The following is a 26,092-nucleotide window of genomic DNA, read 5'->3' on the forward strand; positions in this document are numbered from 1 at the left end:
CAAGTCTTTCCTCCCCCTACATTGTTTCCCTGTAATCCAACCCACCCAGCAACCTTAGTGCTTTTTTAAATATAGGTCCCATAAGACCACTTTTGTGCTTGAAACCTTCCAGTCATGTCTGTATGTGGACGGAAATCGACACTTGCTATGGTTTGGCAAGTGCTGTGTGGTCAGGCTTCTTGGATCTCATCTCCAACTACAGTGGGTATCACTTCATAGCAACACCTCCTCCTTTCCCAAGCATACAAACTGGTCGCCAAGCTAAGTCTTTGCCATGATCGGTCTGTGGCATGCACCTTCGACACTCTTCATCTTCACACATCTGGCCTCTTAGATTCTGGATTCTAATACAAACTGCTCAGAGAGAACTACGTGGATCTGACTTATTAAGTAGTCATTTCGTTACTTTCTATCACAACAGCTTATATATATTCTCTATGCACATTTAAGGTTATCTGCCTTTTACTAATTATTTGTTTTAAAAAATTTTTAAATTAATTTCTATCTTATTCTCTGTATTAGAATAGAGATCTTGGCAGCCTTGTTTTATGATATCTCCAGGGTCTAGGACATGGTTGGTGTTTAGTCACAGTTAATAAATACCTTTTAAGTGAATAACTGCAAATGAATAAATGATGGAAATTAATGTGTAACCTGCAACTTAAAAGATATGATCTAAAAATCTTAGGACAAGCCTTTTTTCTTTTTGAAGATTTATTTACTTATTGGAGTCAGAGTTACACAGAGAGAAAAGAAGAAGCAGAGAGAGAGTGTGTGTGTGTGTGAGAGAGAGAGAGAGAGAGAGGTTTTCCATCCGCTGGTTCACTCCTCTATTGGCCACAATGCCTGAAGCTAAGCTGATCTGAAACCAGGAGCCAGGAGCTTCTTCTTGGTCTCCCATATGAGTGTAGGGGCCCAAGAACTTGGACCATCTTCTACTGCTTTCCCAGGCCATAGTAGAGAGCTGGATTGGAAATGGAGCAGTCGGGATTCAAACTGGCACCCATATGGGATACCAGCTCTGTAGGCGGCGGATTTACCGGCTATGCCACAGCAACGGACCCAGGACAAGCCTTTGGAAAAACCTGTTTTTCCTCTGCTTGCTTGCTTTCTTTTTTTAAATTTTATTTGACAGGTAGAGTTATAGACAGTGAGAGAGAGAGAGACAGAGAGAAAGGTCTTCCTTCCATTGATTGGTTCACCCCCCAAATGGCCACTACAGCTGGCGCTGTGCCAATCTGAAGCCAGGAGCCAGGTACTTCTCCTGGTGTCCCATGGGGTGCAGGGCCCAAGCACTTGGGCCATCCTCCACTGCACTCCCGGGCCACAGCAGAGAGCTGGCCTGGAAGAGGAGCAACCAGGACTAGAACCCTGCGCCTATATGGGATGCCGGCGCCACAGGCGGAGGATTAACCAAGTGAGCCAGGGTGCCGGCCCTGCCTCCGCTTTATTTTTAACCATCCCTTGGATCTGTTATGTATCTGGAACACCCATCTCTCCATCTGTCTGTCTCTAAAAGCTAAACATAATTACATGGATTGATCCCATCCAGTAATGTTCATCAGTTTGTCAGAATAAGATCAAAACGTGAGCCATCACGGTGCTTCATGCTTGGACTTCAGATTTCGGCTAAGAGGTTGTGGTCCACAACCTTAGCTGTGGGTAAAGTGGGACGAGAGCAGCACAGTCTCCGCCACCTGGCTGTGGAGGCTGCAGGCTGCAGGTTTTCCACTTCGGTTCAGCAGTGCCTTGTGCCACCCAGGAGCTTTGCAAAATCCTCCTCTACAGACGGTGTCTCCAGCCCCTGGGCTTTTGAGCTGACGTTTGTAAAACTGTTTTCTCTTTGAGAAATCGCCATCAGCCGTGAGGAGTCCTGTTGTCTAGGAGAGGAAACCACAGGTTGCCAGCACAAGGAAGAAAGGAAGTCCAAGTTCCGATTACGCTAGACAAGGAATGGTGGAAACTGCATATTAAAGCAAGCGCGCCGGTGCCGCGGCTCACTAGGCTAATCCTCCGCCTGTGGCGCCGGCACACCGGGTTCTAGTCCCGGTCGGGGCGCCGGATTCTGTCCCGGTTGCCCCTCTTCCAGGCCAGCTCTCTGCTGTGGCCAGGGAGTGCAGTGGAGGATGGCCCAGGTGTTTGGGCCCTGCACCCCATGGGAGACCAGGAGAAGCACCTGGCTCCTGCCATCGGATCAGCGTGGTGTGCCAGCCACAGTGCGCTGGCCGCGGCCATTGGAGGGTGAACCAACAGCAAAGGAAGACCTTTCTCTCTGTCTCTCTCTCTCACTGTCCACTCTGCCCGTCAAAAAAAAAAAAGAAAGGGCAGGCGCAAGGCTAGGCCATGCATGCCCGTGACCTTGTTGAGGTCACACAGTAAGGTCATAGGCTACTTGGGACAGCACCAGTAGACTCCTATAGGTGACGGAACATGTTTAATGAACATGTAACTGACAAAAACATTGTAAAACGCAAACCAACGCAGATCTCCTTCTCAGCCTTTAGGACATTAGAGCTGTTTCGGCAGGATAGAGGGGCCTGGCAGTGCCGCTCTTACGTATTTATTGCTAAATAAGCATCTTGCAGCTTTCAATTTCAGGGCATCAGGAAAGTGAGGGCTGTAAATCCCGTTATGGATGCCGACTCATTATGATTGTCCTAAAATCCAAGTCTGCTTCGCTCAAAAACCTGTTGCTCATTATCTTTTGCAGGGAAAAACACTTAGTTCTTTTCCAGTGTTTTTCTATTCCTGCTTCCCCTGAAAATAGTTTACCTACACAAATCAACATTTCAAATGAGAAAATCTGCATGCATGTGGGTAGCTATTGCTTCTAAATTAAAACTGTGAGTTGATTTCCAAACCTAAATCTCCTACACACCCTCACCCCCAAACACTTCTGCTATTTGGAAAATTAATTATGCTACATCAGCTAAAAAGCAATCACCTCTTCTCTTTAACAGAATTGTGATGACAAAAAGGAAAGTTTATTATTATAAAGGGACATTTTTGGATTATGTATTTATGTTTTCATAAATGCATTTATATATCCTATGCTGTTGAGAAAGTTTTAGAAAAAGTTTTAAGCAAATATGTGTAAATTTCTTCATTTTTTTGTAAAATTAGTTTTGACTACATGTTTAGTAATCTGAAGGAAATAGTTATGCTTTAGTCACATAAAAATACTCACTTAGTGTACAGAATTATTACTGATTATATCCATTTTAAATCACATTTTTAAATAAGCAGACGGAATTATTTATGCCAATACATTAATGATAGCTTTTCTGAATAGTAGATATTATCATCTTATTCTAAAACAAGAGTATTTTCCTTATTTAGTAACAACAGTATTCTAAATACTTGATTATGGTATTTTTTAAAAAGTTTTTTTAAAAAGATGTATTGGCCAGTACCGCGGCTCACTAGGCTAATCCTCCGCCTTGCGGCGCCGGCACACGGGTTCTAGTCCCGGTTGGGGCGCCGGATTCTGTCCTGGTTGCCCCTCTTCCAGGCCAGCTCTCTGCTGTGGCCAGGGAGTGCAGTGGAGGATGGTCCAAGTCCTTGGGCCCTGCACCCCATGGGAGACCAGGAGAAGCACCTGGCTCCTGCCATCGGATCAGCCTGGTGCGCCGGCCCCGGCAGCCATTGGAGGGTGAACCAACGGCAAAGGAAGACCTTTCTCTCTGTCTCTCTCTCTCACTGTCCACTCTGCCTGTAAAAAAAAAAAAAAAAAAAAAAGTATTATTTTTCTATAAAAGGCAGATAGAACGCGCGAGCTATCTCCACCCTGTGCTTCATTCCCCAGATGGCCACATGGCGCAGAACTGGGCTGAGACAAACAGGAGCCAGAGCTCCATCACTCTCCCACGGGGGTGGCAGGGGCTCAAGGACTTGGGCCATCCCCTGCTGCATTTCCCAGGCCATTAGCAGGGAGCTGGATCAGAAGTGGGGCAGACAGACTTTATCTGGTGCTCTGATATGAGACGTTGGTTTCACAGGCAGCAGCTTAAACCACTGTGCTGCAATGCAGGCCACTTATATACTTAAGTGAAATTAAATATTTGATATTTTCATTTGAAAATAAATCTAAAGTTAGTTAAAAATATGTGACTGGTAATAAAATAGTGCAACTAAATATTTGCAACTGGAATGACTAAGAACCTACTGAGTGAAAATGTGCAAATGAATATATTAAGGATTTTTATTTTGCATTTAAAGGCAACTAAGAAAAGGAGATAATCCAGTGTTCAAAGAGTGTTAAACCTCAAAGATGGTTCTATAATTTTTCAGGTACACTGGTATTAAATCTAGTGAATATCACACAGCTAGTGGGGGCTTGTCTTTTGGAGAAAAACGAAATCTTTGATTCTAGCAGGTGTGGGTACTGCTGCCACCTCTCTCGTTATCTTTATGACTCATAAAGAAGCTGCAAATGTATCCGCCAACCCAGAAGGAGAAAAGGGCTTATCTCCATACTCAATCTGAGTCAGTGTATTTGAATTTTTTTTTTTTGCATTTGCTGATCCAGTAACTTTTTTTAAAAAGATTTATTTATTTATTTGAAACGGAATTACAGAGATAGGAGAGACAGAGAGAAAGATCTCTCATCTGCTGGTTCGCTCCCAAATGGCAACGATGGCCAAAGCCACGAGCCTGGAGCTTCTTCTGGATTTCCCACACAAGTGTGGGGACCCAAGGACTTGGGCCATCTTCCACTGCTTTCCTAGGCCATAGCAGAGAGCTGGATCAGAAGCGGAACAGCCTTGACTTGAACCTACTCGCATATGGGATGCTGACACTGCAAGAGGCTTTACCAGCTACGCCACAGTGCCGGCTGCAGTCCAAAAACTTTAAAAGTGAAAAGTGATCCCTGTTAAATATACGAGTGGGAATAAGAGAGGGAAGAGATGTGCAATTTGGGACATGCTCAAGCTGACTTGCTCCAAACAGTAGAGTTAGAAACATACCAGGGGATTCGAATTCAGTCCCATCAAGGTGGCATATACAATGCCATCTCACTAGTCCAAGTGATCAATTTCTGCTGACAGTTGATCATAATGATAGCACTAAGAGCCAAAGGGATCACATAAACAAGACTAGTGTCTACAAATACTGATAGAATAAAAAAGGGAGAGAACGATCCAACATGGGAAGTGAGATACACAGCAGACCCATAGAATGGCAGATGTCCTAAACAGCACTCTGGCCTCAGAATCAGCCCTTAAGGCATTCAGATCTGGCTGAAAAGCCCATGAGAGTATTTCAGGCATGGAAAGTCAAGACACTCTGAAAAAAAAAAAAATGAAAATGACCTAAATGAAAGATCTCTGTGCATGAGATCCCAGTGGAAAGAACAGGTCATCAGAGAAGGAGGTATCTTTCTCTCAAGGGAGGAGAGAACTTCCACTCTGACTACGACCTTGTCTAAATATGATCAGAGTTGGCGAACTCAAAAGGCTTCCATAGCCTTGGCAACTCGTGACAAGAGCCTAGGGTGATTACTGATGCCATAAACAAGAGTGTCAATTTGTTAAGTCAGCAACAGGAGTCACTGTGCACTTACTCCTCATGTAGGATCTGTGTCCTTAGTGTGCTGTACATTGAGATTTAATGCTATAACTAGTACTCAAACAGTATTTTTCACTTTGTGTTTCTATGTGGGTGCAAACTGTTGAAATCTTTACTTAATATATGCTAAACTGATCTTCTGTATATAAAGAGAATTGAAAATGAATCTTGATGTGAATGGAAGGGGAGAGGGAGCGGGAAAGGGGAGGGTTGCAGGTGGGAGGGAAGTTATGGGGGGCGGGAAGCCATTGTAATCCATAAGCTGTACTTTGGAAATTTATATTCATTAAATAAAAGTTTAAAAAAAGTACATAAGGAACAGGTGTGGATGTAGTGGTTGAGATGACTGTGTTCCACACTGGAGTGCCTGGGTTTGATTCTAGGTTCTGGCTCCTTTTTCCAGCTTCCAGCTGGTGTAGACACTAGAAGGCAATGGTGATGATTCAAGAAACTGCATTTCTCCACTCAAGTTGGACACCTGGATTGTGTTCCCAGCTCCTGACGCTGGCCCTGGCCCAGCCCTGGTGGTTTTAGACATTTAGAGAGTAGAACAGTGGATGGGTGTATTCTGTTTGTCTGCACATGTCTCTCTTTCTCTGTCACTCAAATTTAAAAAGGTACATAGAATTAAAGTTTTCATTTACATTCCCCTTTAAAGTGTCAATTAGGCATTTTTGTAAATATTAAAATAACTGTTTCCTTTTCTGTAAACTATCTGTTCTTGTGTTTTGTTCATGTGTAAACTGGTTTGCTTTATCTTTTTGAAATTAATATTCATCTGCACTATATGCTAGATATTTTCCCATTTCTTTTATATTAATTTAAAGAGTTTACAGATTTTAACCTTGTTCTGTGACTTTGCATATGTGATTTGTGCCAAGTTACTGTTTGCATAATACTCTATTTTACTATTTTAATTAATTCTAAAGATCTGTACCAAACTGAAATCCATACAACATTAAGTTCACCATTTTAAAGTGAACAATTCAGTGTACTTTAGAACAGCAGCAGTGTAGTGCACCCTCTAGGATTAGCTAGTTAGAAAAGTTTTCATCTCCTAAAGTTTATACCTGATACCTGTTGTTACCGTGCAGTCCCCACTTCTCTATGTATTAATCTATTCTGCATAATTACTATATAATGAATCATACAATTTGTAACGTGTGTTTTCTCCTGGCAGTGTTTTCCAGGTTTATCCATGATGCTTCTTTTTTATGCCTGAATGACTTGCTATTGCATGTGCACACAACCATTTATTTATCCTTCCATCTGTTAATGCATATTCAGGTGTATCACCTTTATCCAGCATGAATAATGCTTCTATGAACATGCATGCACACATACTTGTTTGAGTCCCTGTTTGAACTCTACTGGGTGTACACCTAGTGGTTGAATTGCTAAGCCATATGGCAATTTTATATTTAACTTTTTGAGGAAGCACCAGATCCTTTTTCATGGCTACTGAAACTCTTTACATTCCTACCAGCAGTGTGCAACAGTTCTAACTCCACCACATACTCAACAATACTTGTTATCTTCTGTATATTATCACATTTTAGCACACACCACATGATTAGGTTTTAGTCAATAATGGGCCACATATGAGGGCACTTCAAAAAGTTCATGGAAAATAGTTAAACATTCTTATTTTGTTGCAAAAATTAAAACTCAGTTTTTTTATAATATCCCTTTTCCGTGAACTTTTGGAAGTGATGTTGTATATAATGGGAGTCCCATGAGATTATAATGTACAAGCTGAACCATTCCTGTAACCTGTTGACTTTGTAGAGGTCACAGCACAGGTAATAAATCACATGTTTTGGTGATGTTGATATAAACAAACAAGCCATCACTGCCAGTCATAAAAGCACAGCACACATGACTATGATATAATACTTGTTAGCAATAACACATAGGGATGCTACTGGTTTATGCAGTCACCATAGTATGCCACAATAACTTATCCTATGGCTTTTGTTACTCTTTTAGAGTATATTCTTTTTATTAAAAAGAAAAATTTGTTGTAAAGTAGTACACTGTGTTACATGGGCAGCAGCCTCATATACCCAGTGTTCACCCTTTCTTTTGATTGCAACAAGAGGCCATGTTGAGTGATTGATCTATACCATAAGGTTAGTGTAAATACACTTTATATTTATAAGGTGATAAAATTGCCTAATAATCTATTTCTCAAAATGTGTAACCATTCTTAAGCAGTGCATGACTATCTTAATATCAATTTCTATTCCAGCTGAAACTCTTGTATATTTGTAGTGTCCAACCAAAGAGAAAATATGTTCTTCCAGAAAGTTGCCATTATCCAATCAAGACATTGATATTTTCTTTCTCTTAAAGTTGGATGGGTATATATAACTACCTTAAATTAAATAGAATACTACACAAGTAACATGTAACAATTTTTAAGGGTGGGTTAGAATAAGAAATCCAGGTTTTTCAATCTCTGTCCATTGGGATGCTTACCTCTGAAACCAGATTATCATGAACAAAAACCCAGACTCATTGAGAGGCCGCATGCAATGTAATCATTAGAGTTGTAGCCAGCTCCAAGTATCAGCCACCATACTAATGCTAATAAAACCTTAAGATGATGTTCAGCCCCTATGTGCAGTCAACTCTAACCTACAAGCCACTAGCTGAGTCCACAGCTGTCACTGAACAGACAATCTTTCCTGCTGCCCTAACTTCCTGATGGCCTCGTTCCATGTGTGAACACAGCAACTGGCTGTTTGCATCACTAACTCCTAGAGTAATTTTCCACACAGCAGTGAATAACCAGAACAGAAGAATGGCCATGAGCAAATTAAATCTATGAACTTAATTGATAACAATAATATTCAGATACCACTGATTAAACCATGTAATCAATAGTCTTAAGATGATCAGGGGTCACAATTGTTGTAATGTGACACAGCAGGTTAAGCCACTGCTTACAGTGTCAGGTTCAAGTCCTGGCTACACTTCTTTCAGCCCAGCTCCTTGATAATACACCTGAGAAAAGCAGCGGAGGATGGCATAAGTACTTGAGCTCCTGCCACAGACACTGGAGACCCATATGGAGTCTGGGGCTTCTGGCTTCGGCCTGGCCCAGCTCTAGCTGTTGAGGTTATTTGGGGAGCTGGTGGAGGATCTCTCTTTCTCTCTCTGTACCTCCCTAACTTTTTGTTACTCTTTCAAATAAATAAGTAAATCTCCAAAAGAGGTGACCAATATGTTTCTGAACAGAAATAATACAGAAGAAAAAAAATATATTTTTATGAAATCACAGCTAGTAAGAAGTTGACAGTTTGGGTCAGTTAAGAGACTAAAAGTTCCTCAAGTGCAGAGATAGTGTGTTACTCACATTCTTGCAGATGAACTCAATTAATTAAAATGAGTACTTAATGAGGTAATGACATTTCTGTACTTGCTACAAACATTGTGCATTTAGATTCCAGTGAGTCAGAGATTACAGGAATTGATAGTTGCTTTTACCCTCCAAACATAGATACTTAACAACCCTAAGTTAACTAAATGCTAAAAAAAACTAAGCAAAATGAGTAGAGACACTTCTAGTTCAAGATTTGTGTGTGTGTATGTGTGTGTGTGTATCTAGTTTTCTTAAGGAATGACAGGGATAGGTTATAGTAATATCATAAAATTGGGTAGTTACAAGATTTTTATAATTACATAACATGCATTTTTGCCATTTTTCAACCTAAAATTGGAACTCTGGCTCTCCACATACAGACTTTAGTTGAAAGAGCAAAACATTACATGGTAGTTTTCTGACCAGTGATAATTAATATAGTAAAATCTGGCATTGTATTTGTTTCTCTGTAAACACATTTTTCAATGTTTCAAAATTTAAATAGTTTAAAACTCTAGATCTGCATGTCACTGGAAAAATATTATTTGTGCATGAATTGCTAGAAATAGTTAAGTCAATCTCTTAAACTGATCAAAAACATTTTTGTATGTGAAACTATTGGTGTGGTGCATCTGACATCTGGACCAATTGTCAACGATAGATAATTCAGTCCCTTAATGGTTCCATGCATCTATTTTCAATCCAGTTCAGACCTTGTAATTAAAATCTCTTTAAATAGGACACAGCTCTTTTGGATAATACAAAAGCCTGATTGAATTCAATAGAGTGACGTGACATCACAGAACCTTTGTCTCTAAAAAGTCATTACATTGTGAAAGTTTTCATCTCTGCTGGCCTAAAAGCAGTGTGAGATATTCTATACAGATGTATTGGCATAGCAGTTTATGAGACTTGGAAACCCATACTGAATGTATAAATATCTCTGGTTCTTAGACTACAATTATGTATACCTAACATGTTTAAGATCTACAGATCGGCAATAAAACACCATGTTAGCTATGGATAGAAGCAATAAACTTTTGGAGATTTAGATGTCAGGCAAGTGATAATGCTTCTTCATTATCCAAATAACTCCAGCCTCTCATTGATTTCACTCACAGGCACAACATACATAGTACACGTATGTCATGGAGCTTCAGAGTCAAACACAAATAGCTGAAAATCTAAATTGTGAATGTCACCAACACACTGTTCAGGCACTTATTTCACTAAGAATTGCAAATAATGTGCACACTCTGTAGTAGAAATGGATTGGAGGAATATGGTCACAGCAACCCTTCTCTCTTCAGTAGTCCCACCATGCTTTCCCCAGTATATATCTTGCTATAGGAACAGTTGTATTATCATGCTAGAAATTTGGCAAGCCACTGAGTCTAATTGATCTCTCTCCTGGGAGTTAAAATGTTGAATATAGTATCACAGGCCGGCGCTGTGGCTCGCTAGGCTAATCCTCCGCCTGTGGCGCTGGCACACCGGGTTCTAGTCCCAGTCAGGGCGCCGGATTCTGTCCCGGTTGCCCCTCTTCCAGGCCAGCTCTCTGCTGTGGCCCAGGAGTGCAGTGGAGGATGGCCCAAGTGCTTGGGCCCTGCACCCCATGGGAGACCAGGAGAAGCACCTGGCTCCTGGCTTCGGTTCAGCGCGGTGCGCCGGCTGCAGGGCGCCAGCCGTGGCGGCCATTGGAGGGTGAACCAGTGGCAAAGGAAGACCTTTCTATCTGTCTCTCTCACTGTCCACTCTGCCTGTAAAAATAAATAAATAAATAAATAAATAGTCACAAAGAAAATCAACATTTCATTTATTGCTTTCTGTTATATAGGTCAAGTTTCAGCAAAGGAGGATTGGCTTCTAATTTTTATAAATAGTTTTATGGGGACATGGCCGTGCTCACTTATTTTTGTATTGTATCTAGCTAATTTCACACCATGATGGCAGAGGTACATAGTTGTAACAGCAATCAAATGGCTTAAAAGCTTAAAATGCCTGGCACTATAATAAAAACTTTGCTGATTCCTGACCTAGATCATTAGAGCTGCTATAATTTCTCTCTTTTAGGAGCCAATTTGTTCAATTATTTGGGGTTTGTGAAATGCTAAGGGTATTGATGTTTGTTCATCTGATCAAAAATTAGATTCCAGGGGCAGGAACATGTAACTGATCCTCTGAGAAATATAAGGTATTAGAATTATACCCACACTAAGGAGAGGAACAACAGAGAGAATACAGTTTAAAGACTGCAATGAGACAGTGAAACCCCTGCTAAGCATTTCAAAGCACTTATTTAATCCGTCCAGTATGGCTCCTGGGTCATTGAGTCAACAGAGGAGAATTTTCTCTAATATTGTATAGCAACCTGAATATGGTGAGGAATGCCTAAGCTGTAAAGCAGATGCTTACGTATATCAGAAAAGGACTATGTAATTTAAAAACCTGATTTCTGAATTAAGATGAAGTTGGCTTCTCTTGTTTATAATGTAAAGAACTTACCTGGCCCACCCTCAATTGGGGACAGATCAATTGTAGCTCCTCCATAACCCAAAGTTGACATCGTTCTTCCTGCTTCAGTGCATCACCCAACAACCACTCTTGCTCATGTCTGCTATGTGTGATAGGGATCATTGTGCAGACCATCTCCGCAGAGCTGTGTGGCATGATATCCATTTTACCTGTAAGAAACCATAGCCATTAAATTTTTTTTTATTTTTATTTTTTGACAGGCAGAGTGGACAGTGAGAGAGAGAGACAGAGAGAAAGGTCTTCCTTTGCCGCTGGTTCACTCTCCAATGGCCGCCGTGGCCGGCGTGCTGTGGCCAGCGCACCACACCTATCCAAAGGCCAGGTGCTTCTCCTGGTCTCTCATGGGGTGCAGGGCCCAAGCACTTGGGCCATCCTCCACTGCACTCCCGGGCCACAGCAGAGAGCTGGCCTGGAAGAGGGGCAACTGGGACTAGAACCCAGGGTGTCGGCGCCGCAAGGTGGAGGATTAGCCTAGTGAGCTGCGGCGCCGGGCCCAAGAAACCATAGCCATTAAACAGACTTTTCTCAATAATATAGATGAATAATGAGAGACCAGGAGAAGCACCTGGCTCCTGCCATCGGATCAGCGTGGTGCGCCGGCCGCGGTGGCCATTGGAGGGTGAACCAACGGCAAAGGAAGACCTTTCTCTCTGTCTCTCTCTCTCACTGTCCACTCTGCCTGTCAAAAAAAAAAAAAAAAAAAAAGTATTATATAAAAGGCAGATAGAATGAGTGAGCTATCTTCCACCCCATGCTTAGGAATTTGCTCTAGATGTAAGGTAGATAAGTAAAAGCAATCTTAAATTCTATCCTTCTAGAGTTTTCAATTTGTTTCAATCAAGCTATGAAAACTGACAAAGGCAGACAGTCCACTTCCCATGTAGTGGGAGTATAAATCATTAGATTTGTAGTAGGAAACTTCGAGCTGGAGTCGCAATTATGATATTGTTTTGTGTCATTCATGTGATTGTCAAAGAAAATTATAACACTTATTCAGGTGAATATATTTTAAGTTGTAAAAGATTCTAAAATGAAAATTCTTGTTTCCAGACTGAGTAGATTAAGACTGTGAATACTAATCCAAATCTTGGTTTTTATTTGTTTGCTTTCATAACCTTAAAGTCCACTCTTAGATAAGACAATGTTAATTTATCAGGAAAAAAATTGAGTGTAAAATTAAAATATTTTCAGAAAATAACAGTTTCAAGGGAAGGAATTGTGGTACAGTGTGTTGGGCTGCTACTTCGGATGCCCACATACCATGTTGTTGTGCCTGGGCCCAAGTCTCGTCTCTACTTCTGATCCAGTTTCCTGCTAATGCACACACTGGCAAGAGCATATAATGGCATAGTACACTGTTTCTGCAGGGCATATGTTAAACCTGGATTGAATTGACAGCAACTGTATTCTGACTTGGGCCTGGCCTGGTCCTGGTTGTTAAGAATTTCTCCCTCTCTCTTTCTCTCTCTCTCTCTGCCTCTTTTTCTCTGTTTCTCCCTTTCAAATATATAAAATAAATAACTCAAAAAGAGAAAATAATATATTGTCAAATGAACAATTAAGATAAATGGATTTTTTAAAAACTATGACATACTACTCAGACATCAGAATTTTAAGAAAAATAATTGATAGAACAAGGACATACATGTTAGCCATTCTAGCTCCTTGCCTGAAAGTAAATAAAATTGGGGTTTACTTCTTATCTATTACTTCTTTCCAGAGACCTTTCATTCTTACACCCTGTATTGTTCCTTACTCCACCCCCTGCATTCTTTGATTTGAAAGCCCACAAGAAAACTTGAAAAACTGTATGGAGAAACTCAGCTCCATCTGCCATGCCCTACTCTGTCTCCAGACCCTTAACCCACCCTAAGATATAAAAGGCCCAGCCTGCCGAGGGACTGGGCCTTCTGCCACGTGTTCAGTCTGTATGCACACTAGTAGTTGATCGCTCAATGCTGTGAGTTTATTTTTCTTGAATAAATTTGTTCTGGCTGAGAGTTTGTATCCTGTCTCCTCTCTGTTCTGTGTCCCTTTTCCTTACAATAATCATATCAACTTGTTGATAAATTAATTGGTTCTTTATATTCATGGAAGGATGGATTTGTTCTTTCATAAGTAAGAAAGTAGAGCTTTCTGATAGAGGAAAGGTGATCATTATATATCTCATGCCCTCCCCGCTTTGTTTTCGTCTAAATAAGAACTATGTTTACTGTGTTATTGATGACTAGTTTCCTTGAGTTGTTATGACCTTGAAACTCCTTACCTTCATTATGTTCTACATTTGGGAACTCTCAAAGGGGATGCAAGATAAGAACTCCTACTTTAGTCCAGATGAAGAGTGGACAAGAAAGTACCCCTTCCTTTTTATAGCAAGTTTCCTTTATTTGCCTGCCTGTTGCGTAGTAACTCACAACCCACAACAGTTGTCATTGCCAAAATCTGCCGAGTCAGAGTTGGCTTTTTGGGTGCTTGATAAAACAAGACAGAACCAGCTGCAGCCAGAATTGGAATAAAATCTTCAGAGACCAATTCTGAAGACCTAAGATTTATAGCGTGGCTCATTATGAAGTTAAGTGGCACAGCTCTGATGACATTGATTGACATCTTTTTTTTATTTCAGATATATTTTATTTATTTGAAAGACAGAGTTACAGAGAGAGAGATGGAGGGGCTGAGAGAGAGTGATCTTCCCGTCCACTTTGCTTCACTTCCCAAATGTCCATGCCAAAGCCAGGAGCAGAAGCTTCTTCCAGGTCTCACAGTGGATGGCAGGCGCCCATGCACTGGGCCGTCCTCTCCTGTTTTCCTAGGCCATTAGTAGGGAGCTGGATCAGAAGTAGAGCAGCTAGGACTTGAACCGGTGCCCACATGGGATGCCAATGTTGCCAGCAGTGGCTTAACCCACTATATCACAATGCCAGCCTCCAGCAGCCATCTTTGAACATATGTTTATGTTAATTATATGTTAATGCTCACGCTCCAAGGACTTTCCATACCCCTTTCCTCTGTACCTCATATTCTGACCTTAACTGAGCACAGTCATGCCCCATTCACCCTAACTCCATGAATTCAAACCCCTTTTTGAATGGGAGGTTGGTTTGGGTTCGTGGTCTGACTGCCCCCATCGCTTACAAGCTTGTCATGAAGTTTGTTTTTCTCGGAAGACTCAGCATCTGGTGTTTGCTTATCTTATGTTCACGCAATCAGGGCCAGCCCGTTGCTTGGCAGCACACATAAAAACAATTTAGATAATTAGGTAATTAAGACTATCTTTCCTGAATGACTTAAAAACTGTGAATATACATACAGTCACATGTATATACATATATATATTATATATGAGAGAGAGAAATTGTCACAAGCTGACTCATGCAACGGAAACTGGCAATTTCCAAGATCCACAGCAAGCAAGCGGAAGACACAGAGAGCTGCTGGTCCAGGTCCAGTGTGCCAGAGATGCAGAACGAGCAGCTGCTTTAGATGGAGCTCAAAGGTGGGAGAATCCAATGTCCCACCTCAAAGGGAGTCTCCTTTCTGGTTCTATGTAGGCCTTGAGCTGCAAGGATGATGCCTATGACATTAGGAAAAATATTCTGCTTTACTCAGTCTATTGATTTAAATACTAAATTCAACTAAAAACTCCCTATTAGAAACATACAGAATGATGTCCCCCCCCCCTTTTTTTTAAAGAGATTTGAGAGGTTTAGCTACAGAGAGTGTGAGAGACAGAGACTCTCCATCCGCCGGCCTAAATGGCCACAATGGTCATAGCTGAGTGGATCTGAAGCCAGGAGCTTCCTCCAGGCCTCCCACGTGGGTGCAGGGGCCCAAGCACTGGGCCATCTTCTACCACTTTCCCTGGCCATTAGCAGAGAGTTGGATCAGAAGAGGAACGGCCAGGATATGAACTGAAACCCATATGGGACGCCAGTGCCACTGTGCACTAAGCCACAGTGCCAGCCCCCAGAATAATGTTTTACCAAATATTCGGATACACTGTGGGCCAGTCAAGTAGACAAATAAAACTACCACAACATTCCTATTAACTTATGTTTGAACAAATTAATTAATCGGCCAATAACTAACTCTAAATAGCCTAAATTTACATCTTACTGGGATATTTACAAATCCAAAATGATAAACAAAAGGACACAAGTACATTTGGCAAGGATGGAAAATTCAGTCTCATACTTTTCATTTTTGTACCCCTAACCAAATCATCATTAAATTAGCACATTTCAAATAGGTGTTAGTTTTTCAATGGAAACAAATGATTTTGCATTTCAAACTGAGGAAAGGGAAATCACAAAACTACAGGCGTTTTTAGTCCAATTTACCCTAATAGTGTAATGTTTATTAAAATGTATTAAAATTAGAATGACATTCTTGTCTTTAAAGGGAAAAGTAGAGAGTATATCTTGCCCTTAGAGTGAAATAGCCATTTATAAGATTATTGCAAGATATATGTTCATCTTGATTATATGTTTATGTTATAGAACATAAAAAAATCCTTTAATATAATGCTGTTCTCTGAAAATTATTTAGTTTTACTTGATTACTGTTACACATTGGCAAAACACATGACTGGATAATATGTTGAAATAAGTTTAGAAATATATATATATATATATACACACATACATATATAATCGAGCTGATGAGTTTTCCTTTTACAAGGTACAAAAACAAAATAAGATCAATTCATTTTGTAGCCATGAAGCAATTTGTTAATGGCCTTTTTGTTATTTCCAGATTCAGCTTCATGAATCATGCCCTGTCCCTTTTTCCTTCATTCTCTGTGTTCCATTTGCCTCTGCTATGTAGACGGGTTGTTAGCAACATGAGGTGATAACGAGTCACTTCTTCAGCTTTGTCACAGCTCTCGGGCATCACAGAGCCCTAACTCCGGGCATAGGCTCTGGAATAAGTCTGCTTAGCCTAGTTTCAGGCTCTAGGACTGCCATCTGCTAGCTGTACCAACCAGGGGCAAATTAGTGACCTCTCTGTGCTTGTTTACTCATCTCTGCGAGATGAAAATAACCAGCATGACTCCTCCATAATACTAATGTCGAGGCCAAATGTGTTCATGTTTATACAGCAGTAGTTAGTTCTCAATAGACACTAACCACAAATATACAAAAAGATGACAACCTGCTAGGCTTTACACTGTAGCTTTTCAGTGCTAACCAGGCTTTCATTTGGTGTTTGTATTCTATCAGTAGATTCCCAGAAATGTTAAAAGTGGAAATTTTGCAAAAATATGACTTGTTTTTCTGTAGGTAGAGATGTTTGGTCTTATGTTGAATTCTGAAATAAGTGTGATGGATTGTAGTTAGATAATCTTCCTCAAGCAAAACTTACTTGAGTCACCTTTTTTCAGAATATCACTGTGATATTTCATCTGATACAAATCTATTTAAAATTATTTCCTGCTCAATAAAGATAATTTTTTTGCAAAATTGGATGCACATCATTTTGGCCAAAACAACAGTGGAGACTGATTACCTGTCAGCTGCATTAGACAGGATGTCCTGCTTTTGTAATTACTGTGTTGTCCTGAAGATCCTAGAATAAGATTGTGTGACAGCTCATCCTTTGGCTTGTCCATAAAGTTGAGATATTTGTTTCAGAAAGTAACCCCTATTATCAAATGTTTCTTTTAATGTGAAGCTAATAGAGATACTGAAATAATGGGACAAAAAATGATAATGATACAAAATAGTTAACTGCTCATCTCTCATCATTTTCATTTTTACTGGATAATCATATGTCTATACTGTACATGTGTGCTTGAAGAAATATCTTCACACGATATATATGAGGGCACTTCAAAAAGTTCATGGAGAAATGGAATTAAAAGATAAAATTATTTTGGTTCATTTTTTTTAAATCCATAGTTTTTATAAATAACATGTATTCTCCATGAACTTTTCAATATTTCCTCCTACTCATGGATTTAAAATGATTTGCAACAAAATCAATATCATTTAATTCCATTTTCAACAAACTTTTTGAAGTATTCATGTATATAAGACACATTTTAATGTTCTGTTATATAATGAAAAGTTCAGGAAGATAGAAACCAAAGGAAAATATGATTAGATGAGGAATATAACACAATATGGACCAATAAAATTAAACTATACCCATATTAGGTCAATAATTATACTATGAATATAGGCACTTAATTTTAATTCTAATCCTGTAAAATAACATGCAGTAGAAAATTTTAATTGTTTGACAGCATTCCTCCACATAAAGGCTAAAATACTCTAACATCATTCATATCCTTTCTTTTTATCTTTACATCCAACATATTTTCATTTTTAAACTTTTATGTAATTCAGACTTAACAATAATTATCTGACAAAGTGCGTGTTTCTCTTACTAAAGCAAATGTTTCAAAAGATAACTAAATTAATTTCTTAAAGATTTTATTTATTTGTTTGAGAAGCAGAGTTATAGACAGAGAGAGACATAGAGAGAAATGTCTTCCATTTAACTGGTTCACTCCCCAAATAGCCACAATGGCCAACTGGTAAGAAGAAAATTAATGGGAAGATACAAAATTCAGTTATAAGTTTTAAAATACATTGTGTGAATTACTCTTATCTCATTGGTCTATACTGGATCATGTGAGTACTGTTTTTAATTAACTTTCACTTTGAAGTTGATAATGAGAATTGATATCTTATTTTTCCTGCATCATATTGTGATTATATGGTGCGTTTCTAAAAATCCAAGCTCAATTTCTGCTTCTCTGATGATTTGAACCTTTGAGATGACAGCTCAGAAATTGCTTTTAGAAAACAGGAATGACAGAATTCACAACAAATTGTGTAAGCAATTCAAGTAAGTTTCTAGTACTTGTTTTGGTGAAGAAAGATGACAGTGCTTTTTAAATCCCACATTATTTATTTATTTGCGAGGCAAAGAAAGAGACAGGGAATGCTTCCATATGCTGCTTCACTCTCCAAATGCCTCCTGTGCCTGGGGCTGTGCGAGACTGAAACTGGGAGCCAGGCACTCAACCCAGCTCTCCTATAGCAGTGACAGTGACTTGACTGCTTGAGCCGTCACTACTGGGTCCCAGAGTGTGCCAGCAGGAAGCTGGAGTCGGGCGTGGGGCACAATCACCCTACTGTGGGATATGAGCATCCCAATGAATATAACTGCTAGACCAAGCACCAGCCCCCAGATGCTGGTGCAGTTCACTATTGTGTTATCCAGCGCTGCTTAGAAGAAGATGATGAGCGTAGAACATCGACTCCCAGTCGGGCATCAAAGTCCACAGTTCTGTGATCAAGCATCCATGTCCCCAACACTTCCCAACAATTATTCCATTGCATTAAACGGTTAAAAAGCAAAGCAGAAACTGGATGATCACAGGTTCTGTAATACACTTACTTTGACTAATCACCATAAACAAACAGGCTGAACTTCAATAGAGAAAATTTAGAGCATATCAATTTGTGTCTATGATATTATCCCCCAAACTAAGTAATCATATTGAACCACGTGTATCACTCACCTTTATAGAATTTGTTAATATAAAGTCTAGTGTTTCAGAGTGTTAGTCTTCTGTAATAATGAATGCAGTTATTAAACTTCCTATTTTCTATCAAAATAAAAACAGTATTGTGATTGATGTCAGATTGGGTTTGAATCCCAATTCTGTCATTTATACACTGCGTAAATTAAGACAACTTGGTTAACCTTTCTGTTCCTTAGTTTCTTTACAATGTATAGTATTCAGAGAGTTAGATTCTTGGGAAGTGAGTGAACAATGAAGTGCTCAGAAAAGTGACTGGCACAGAGTGAGCTTCTGGAATTTTCTGTTACTCTCCATCATCGAGTTACTCTCCTTAAAGGAAGTGATACAGCTTTTCTAACTGAATTTGTCATAAGCTAAACAAAGTGTGTGTGCCAATGACAGTCATCTTTTTATCCCATTTATTAAAAGCATTAAAGTCACAAGTTAAAACTGTGAGATGGGCATTGTTTTGGAAAAGGCTCTGCTTTTTAAAATCTGAAGTAATGTAAATATGTGGGTAGGAAAAAGCCTACTGAAGTCAATTCCTGTACTGTTTAATTCTTCTTATCTACCCACTTTTTTTTCTTTTTCAGTACAAAAGTCCATCAAGCCAGGAAGGCACCATGATATGTAAACATATCTAAAATTGTTTCTAAAAAGTGAAGCACACTAACATGTGTTGCTGTTGTGGAGGGAAAACAGTTGGAATTACACACAATTCAGCCTGACAGCACAGTGCTCCAGACTCATAGAATGACAAATGCCCTGAACAGCACTCTGACCTCAGAATCAGCCCTTAAGCTGACACCACTTAAGAATGGTATCCTACCGGCCGGCGCCATGGCTCACTAGGCTAATCCTCCACCTTGCGGCACCGGCACACCGGATTCTAGTTCCAGTCGGGGTGCCGGATTCTGTCCCGGTTGCCCCTCTTCCAGGCCAGCTCTCTGCTGTGGCCAGGGAGTGCAGTGGAGGATGGCCCAAGTGCTTGGGCCCTGCACCCCATGGGAGACCACGATAAGTACCTGGCTCCTGCTATCCAATCAGCGCGGTGCGCTGGCCACAGTGCGCCAGCCGCGGCGGGCATTGGAGGGTGAACCAACGGCAAAGGAAGACCTTTCTCTCTGTCTCTCTCTCTCTCACTGTCCACTCTGCCTTTCAAAAAAAAAAAAAAAAAAAAGTATGGTATCCTTTTTCTGGAGGACACTTCGCCGGTGCCTATTGGACAGACACTGTTTCTGTCCTGATGCTTTTCTTTTTTCCTTTCAATCCAATTTTCAGTTTCATATTTTTTTAACTCCTTAGTGTTCATAGGTATTAACTAACCTTTTTTTTGTCTTTGCTGCAACTCCAGTAAATGTTTATTGCAATTCAATAAGATTTTGCAGTCCATTATCCTACAATGGATGTAGCCTTTCAGTATTTTTGAAACTAAAATTAAAAGAAAAATGAGGAATACTGTCGATTAATGCATATGTAAGAATCTTACCCTACCTTTTAAACATTTTAATAAACATTTTAAAGCACAATAAATAACATGAAAATAAATATACTGGATATTTGTAATGACAAACCCACTCTTTTAGCCATTTTCTGTATTTTTAAACTTTTTTTTATAAAGTTTTTATTTAATGAATACAAACTTCACAGGTACAGCTTTAGGAATATAGTGGTTCTTTCTCCATACCTGCCCTCCCATCCCCACTTCCATCCCACCTCCTCCTCCCTCTCCCATCCCATTCTTCATTAAGATTCATTTTCAATTAATTTTATATACAGAAGACCAACTCTATACTAAGTAAAGATTTCAACAATTTGCACCCCACACACACACAAAGTATGGCTTGTGCCACGGCTCACTTGGCTAATCCTCCACCTACGGCACCAGCACACCAGGTTCTAGTCCTGTTTGGGGCGCCAATTCTTTCCCGGTTGCCCCTCTTCCAGTCCAGCTCTCTGCTGTGGCCTGGGAGTGTAGCGGAGGATGGCTCAAGTGCTTGGGCCATACACTCACATGGGAGACCAGGAGGAAGCATCTGGCTCCTGGCATGGGATTGGCCCAGTGCGCCAGCCATGATGGCCATTTGGGGGGTGACTCAATGGAAGGAAGACCTTTCTGTCTCTCTCTCTCTTTCACTGTCTAACTCTGCCTGTCAAAAAAAAATTTGCACCCCCCAACAAAGTATAAAGTACTGTTTGAGAGCAAATTTTATGGTTAATTCTCATAGGACAACTCATTAAAAGACAGAGGTCCTACATGGGGAGTAGGTGCACAGTGACTCCTGTTGTCAATTTAACAATTAACACTCTTATTTATGTCAGTGATCTCCCAAGGCTCTTGACATAAGCTGCCAAAGCTATGGAAACCTGTTGAGTCCAGAAACTCCATCAGTATTCAGAAAGGGCCATAAGCAAAGTGGAAGTTCTCTCCTCCCTTCAGGGAAAAGTACCTCCTTCTTTGATGGCCCCTTCTTTCCACCAGGATCTCACTCACAGAGATTCTTCATGTAGAACATTTCTTGCCATGGTGTCTTGACTTTCTATGACTGAAATGCTCTCATGTACTTTTCAGCCAGACCAGAATGCATTATGGGCTGATTCTGAGATCAGAGTGCTGTTTAGGGCAATTGTCATTCTATGAGTCTACTGTGTGGACTGCTTCTCATGTTGGATCATCCTCTCCCTCCTAATTCTATCCATTGTTATCACCAGACAGTAGTCTTATTTATGTGATCCCTTAATCACTTAATCCTATCTATATGATCAATTAACACTTAATATGATCACTTTAGCACATAAGATGGCATTAGTACCACCCAGCTTAATGGGATTCGGAGTCTCATGACAAGTTTTTCTGCTTTACCTTTATTGGTAAGTCCATGGGAATGTGCGCCAAAATGTACAGCTCCTCCCTCTCTTATTCTCACTCTTATTTTTCACTGAGATCTATTTTCAATTGAATTTATACATTTATGATTAATTCTATGTTAAGTACATAGTTCAACCAATGGTATTAAGTAGCAAAAAAATTAAAAAAATAAAATAATAAACAGTTCCTTGACAGTTAAGACAATGGCTGTGCAAGTCATTGCTTTTCCTTTTTTTTTTTTTCTTTTTCTTTTTCTTTTTTTTTGACAGGCAGAGTGGACAGTGAGAGAGAGAGACAGAGAGAAAGGTCTTCCTTTGCCGTTGGTTCACCCTCCAATGGCCGCCGCGGCCGGCGCACCATGCTGATCCGATGGCAGGAGCCAGGAGCCAGGTGCTTTTCCTGGTCTCCCATGGGGTGCAGGGCCCAAGCACCTGGGCCATCCTCCACTGCACTCCCTGGCCACAGCAGAGAGCTGGCCTGGAAGAGGGGTAACCGGGACAGATTCCGGCACCCCGACCGGGACTAGAACCCGGTGTGCCAGCGCCGCTAGGCGGAGGATTAGCCTAGTGAGCCACGGCGCTGGCCCAAGTCATTGCTTTTCAAAGTGTCAATTTCACTTTTGCAAGTTTCCTTTTAGGTGCTGTATTAATACAAATGAGGGAGAACATATGGTATTTGTCTCTTTGGGATTGGCTTATTTCACTAACTATAGTGTTTTCCAGATCCATCCATCCATTTTGTTGCAAATGACCAGATTTCTTTTTTTAACCACTGTATAGTATTCCAGAGTACATATCTCATAATTTCTTTATCCAGTCTTCAGTTGATGGGCATTTAAGTTGATTCCATGTCTAAGCTATTGTGAATTAAGCTGCAATAAACATGGAAGTACAGATAATTCTTTTATTTGCTGATTTAATTTCGCTCGGGCAAATTCCCAGGAGTGGGATGGCTGGGTCATATGGTAGGACTATATTCATATTTCTGATGTATCTCCAAACTGTCTTCCATATTGGTTTTACCAGTTTACATTCCCACCAACAGTGGATTAGGGTACCTTTTTTCCCACATCCTCACCAACATTTGTTGTTTGTTGATTTCTGTATGAAAGCCATTCTAACTGAGGTGAAGTAAAACCTCATTGTGGTTGTGATCCTGAACAGTTTTTTTTTTTTTTTTTGACAGGCAGAGTGGACAGTGAGAGAGAGAGACAGAGAGAAAGGTCTTCCTTTGCTGCTGGTTCACCCTCCAATGGCCGCCACGGCCGGTGCACCGCGCTGATCCGATGGCAGGAGCCAGGTGCTTCTCCTGGTCTCCCATGGGTTACAGGGTCCAAGGACTTGGGCCATCCTCCACTGCACTCCCTGGCCACAGCAGAGAGCTGGCCTGGAAGAGGGGCAACCGGAATCCAGCGCCCTGACCAGGACTAGAACCCGGTGTGCCGGCACCACAAGGTGGAGGATTAGCCTAGTGAGCCGCGGCGCCGGCCCTTGAACTGTTTTTAATGTGTTGTTGGCAATTGGATTTCCTTTTTAGTGAAACGTCTGTTTAAGTTGTTGCCCTTTTCTTGATTTTTCACCTCTAATTTTATTTGGTCTTCTCTCTCCTTTGGTTATTTGGGACAATGGTCTTTGAATTTTGTTTATTTTTTGAAAAAAAGCACTTCATTTTGCTGATCTTTTGTATTTTTTTGTTTCAATTTTTTTGATTTCTTATCCAATTTTAATTCTTTTTTTTTCTACTGGTTTTGGATTTGGTTTGCTGTTCTTTTTCTAGATCCTTGAGGTGCATAAATAGTTCATTTTTGGGGGGCCTTTCCAATTTCTTGATGTAGGCACCAATTGCTATATACATTTCTCTTAATATTGCTTTTACTGTATCCCACGAATTTTGGTATGTTTTATTGTCATCTTCATTTGTTTCCAGAATTTTTTTTTATTTCTCTTTTGATTTTGTCTATGACCCACTGTTGATTCAGGAGCATGGTGATCATTCTCCATGTGTTTGCGTATGGTGTAGAGATTCTTGAGTTGTTGATTTCTAGCTTCATTGTATTGTAGTCCAAGGAGATGCATTATACAATTTTGATTTTTTTGAATTTGCTAAGACTTCCTTTATGGGCTAGCATGTGTTCAATCCCAGAGAAAGTTCCATGTACTGGAGAGAAATATGTGTACTATGTGGCTGTAGGGTGGAAGGTTCGGTAGATATCTGCTCGGTCTGTTTGGTCTATGGTGTTGATTAACTGTGTATTTCCTTGTTGATTTTCTGAGTGTTTGCTGAAAGTGGAGTAATGAAGTCCCCCATTACTATTGTAATTGATTCTATGTCTCCCTTAATATTTTTTAAATAGCCAGGTACCCTGTTATTAGGTGCATATACTTGTACATTAGTCACATCTTCATGTTGAATTGATCCTTTAATCATTATATAATGTCCCTCTTTGTCTCTTTTAATAGTTTTTTTTGTTAAAGCCTGTTTTGTCTGATACTAGGATGGCCATATCAGCTCTATTTTGGTTTCTGTTAGCATGGATTATCTTTTTCCATACCTTCACTTTCAGTCTGCATACATCTTTGTTGGTAAGATGTGTTTCTTTTAGGCAGCAAATAGATGGGTTTTCTATTTTAATCCATTCAGCCAGTCTCTGTCTTTTAACTGGGGAGTTGAGACCATTTACATTCAGTGTGACTATTTTTTAAAGATTTATTTATTTAAAGTCAAGTTACACAGATAGAGGGGAGGCAGAGAAAGAGAGGTCTTCCATCCAATGGTTTACTCCCCAGTTGGCCACAACAGCCAGAGCTGCGCTGATCCAAAGCCAGGAGCCAGGAGCTTCTTCCAGGTCTCCCACTAGGGTGCAGGGGCCCAACGACTTGCGCCATCTTCTACTGCTTTCCCAGGACATAGTGGAGAGCTGGGTTGTAAGTGGAGCAGCCAGGTCTCAAGCCAGTGCCCATATGGGATGCCAGTGCTGCAGGCCAAGGTGTTAACCCACTGCACCACAGCGCCAGCTCCATGGCTATTGTTAAGTACCAACTTTGCCCTGCCATGTTTCCATAAATAGTCCTGTTTATGTATTTTGGATTTCATTTGTACGTTTGCTGAGTCATTTTCTGCCTTCATGTACTTTTGTTGTGATGTTCCTGTTTCTGTGTTTCTATATGTAGGATATCCTTGAGCATCTTTTGTAGGGCTGAGTGAGTAGTTTCTAATTCTTTGCATTTCTGTTTTTGTTGAAGATCCTTATTTCTCCTTCATTCATAAATGAGAGTTTTCCAGGATACAGTAATCTGGGGTTAACCCACTTTTATTGTTTGGAATCAGAGTTGCATAAATTTCCTGGCATTCTCATCATGTGCCGCCTATTAGCAATTTGCACTAATTATTCCTTTTTTTTCTTTTTGACAGGCAGAGTTAGAGACAGAGAGAAAGGTCTTCCTTTCCGTTGTTTCACGCCCCATTGGCCGCTACGGCCAGCATGCTGCACCGATCTGAAGCCAGGAGCAAGGTGCTTCCTCCTGATCTCCCATGTGGGTGCAGGGCCCAAGGACCTGGACCATCCTCCACTGCACTCCCAGGCCACAGCAGAGAGCTGGCCTGGAAGATGAGCAACCGGGACAGAACCCGTGCCCCAACAGGGACTAGAACCCGGGGTGCCGGCGCCACAGGCGGAGGATTAGCCTAGTGAGGTGCAGCGCTGGCCCAATGAAGTATATTTTTAAAGAATTATAGATAATACTTGATAAATGCTCTATCATGTCAAAATAATATGTGTCCTTTACAAATATGAATAAATTTCTAATAAAAGCAGAAAGTACAGGCACAATGTAAATTATTAACTAATCTCTTTTGGACTTTTGCCATCATTCATAATGAGACTAGTCTGGTAAAGACTTCATGCTTTGTGGCCTGAACTTTTACAGTAGCCTCTGCATTCCAATAGTCACCCAATACCATGTTTTCCCTACCTGCATCTCAAGCACAGACTGCTTTTATAGACTATGTCTTAGAACATAATCTCAAATAATGCACTTTTCACTGACCCTTTGTGCATCACAGGATGTCAAAATCTCTTGTCTGTTTTTCAGGCTCTCATAATTGTCATTTACAGATCTTTTGATCATGTACTTGAGATTCATTCTCACCTCTTTCTGCTCATCCACTGTCTTTGCCTGAAGTATTCTCTTCTCTGCACAATGAGAGCTTACTTCGG

At 40.5% G+C, this 26,092-nt stretch overlaps 1 long non-coding RNA gene across 2 annotated transcripts in view; it reads left to right on the forward strand.

The window, feature by feature from the left end:
* The window catches only part of LOC149124821 (uncharacterized), a 74,473-nt gene extending 48,897 nt beyond the window's left edge, over nucleotides 1-25,576 (forward strand). The window contains exon 3 of one of the 2 annotated variants that reach the window (XR_016211559.1): nucleotides 25,288-25,576. This is a non-coding gene — a long non-coding RNA (uncharacterized LOC149124821). Of the gene's footprint in view, nucleotides 1-5,971; nucleotides 7,578-25,287 lie in introns of those variants that run through there. The other variant, XR_016211558.1, reaches the window with a different exon arrangement.
* The last annotated feature ends 516 nt before the right edge of the window (nucleotides 25,577-26,092 follow it).

Source organism: Oryctolagus cuniculus, chromosome 8, assembly GCF_051225735.1.
Source record: "Oryctolagus cuniculus isolate XC-2025 breed Fujian yellow rabbit chromosome 8, ASM5122573v1, whole genome shotgun sequence".
In the NCBI taxonomy this organism is placed as follows: domain Eukaryota; kingdom Metazoa; phylum Chordata; class Mammalia; order Lagomorpha; family Leporidae; genus Oryctolagus; species Oryctolagus cuniculus.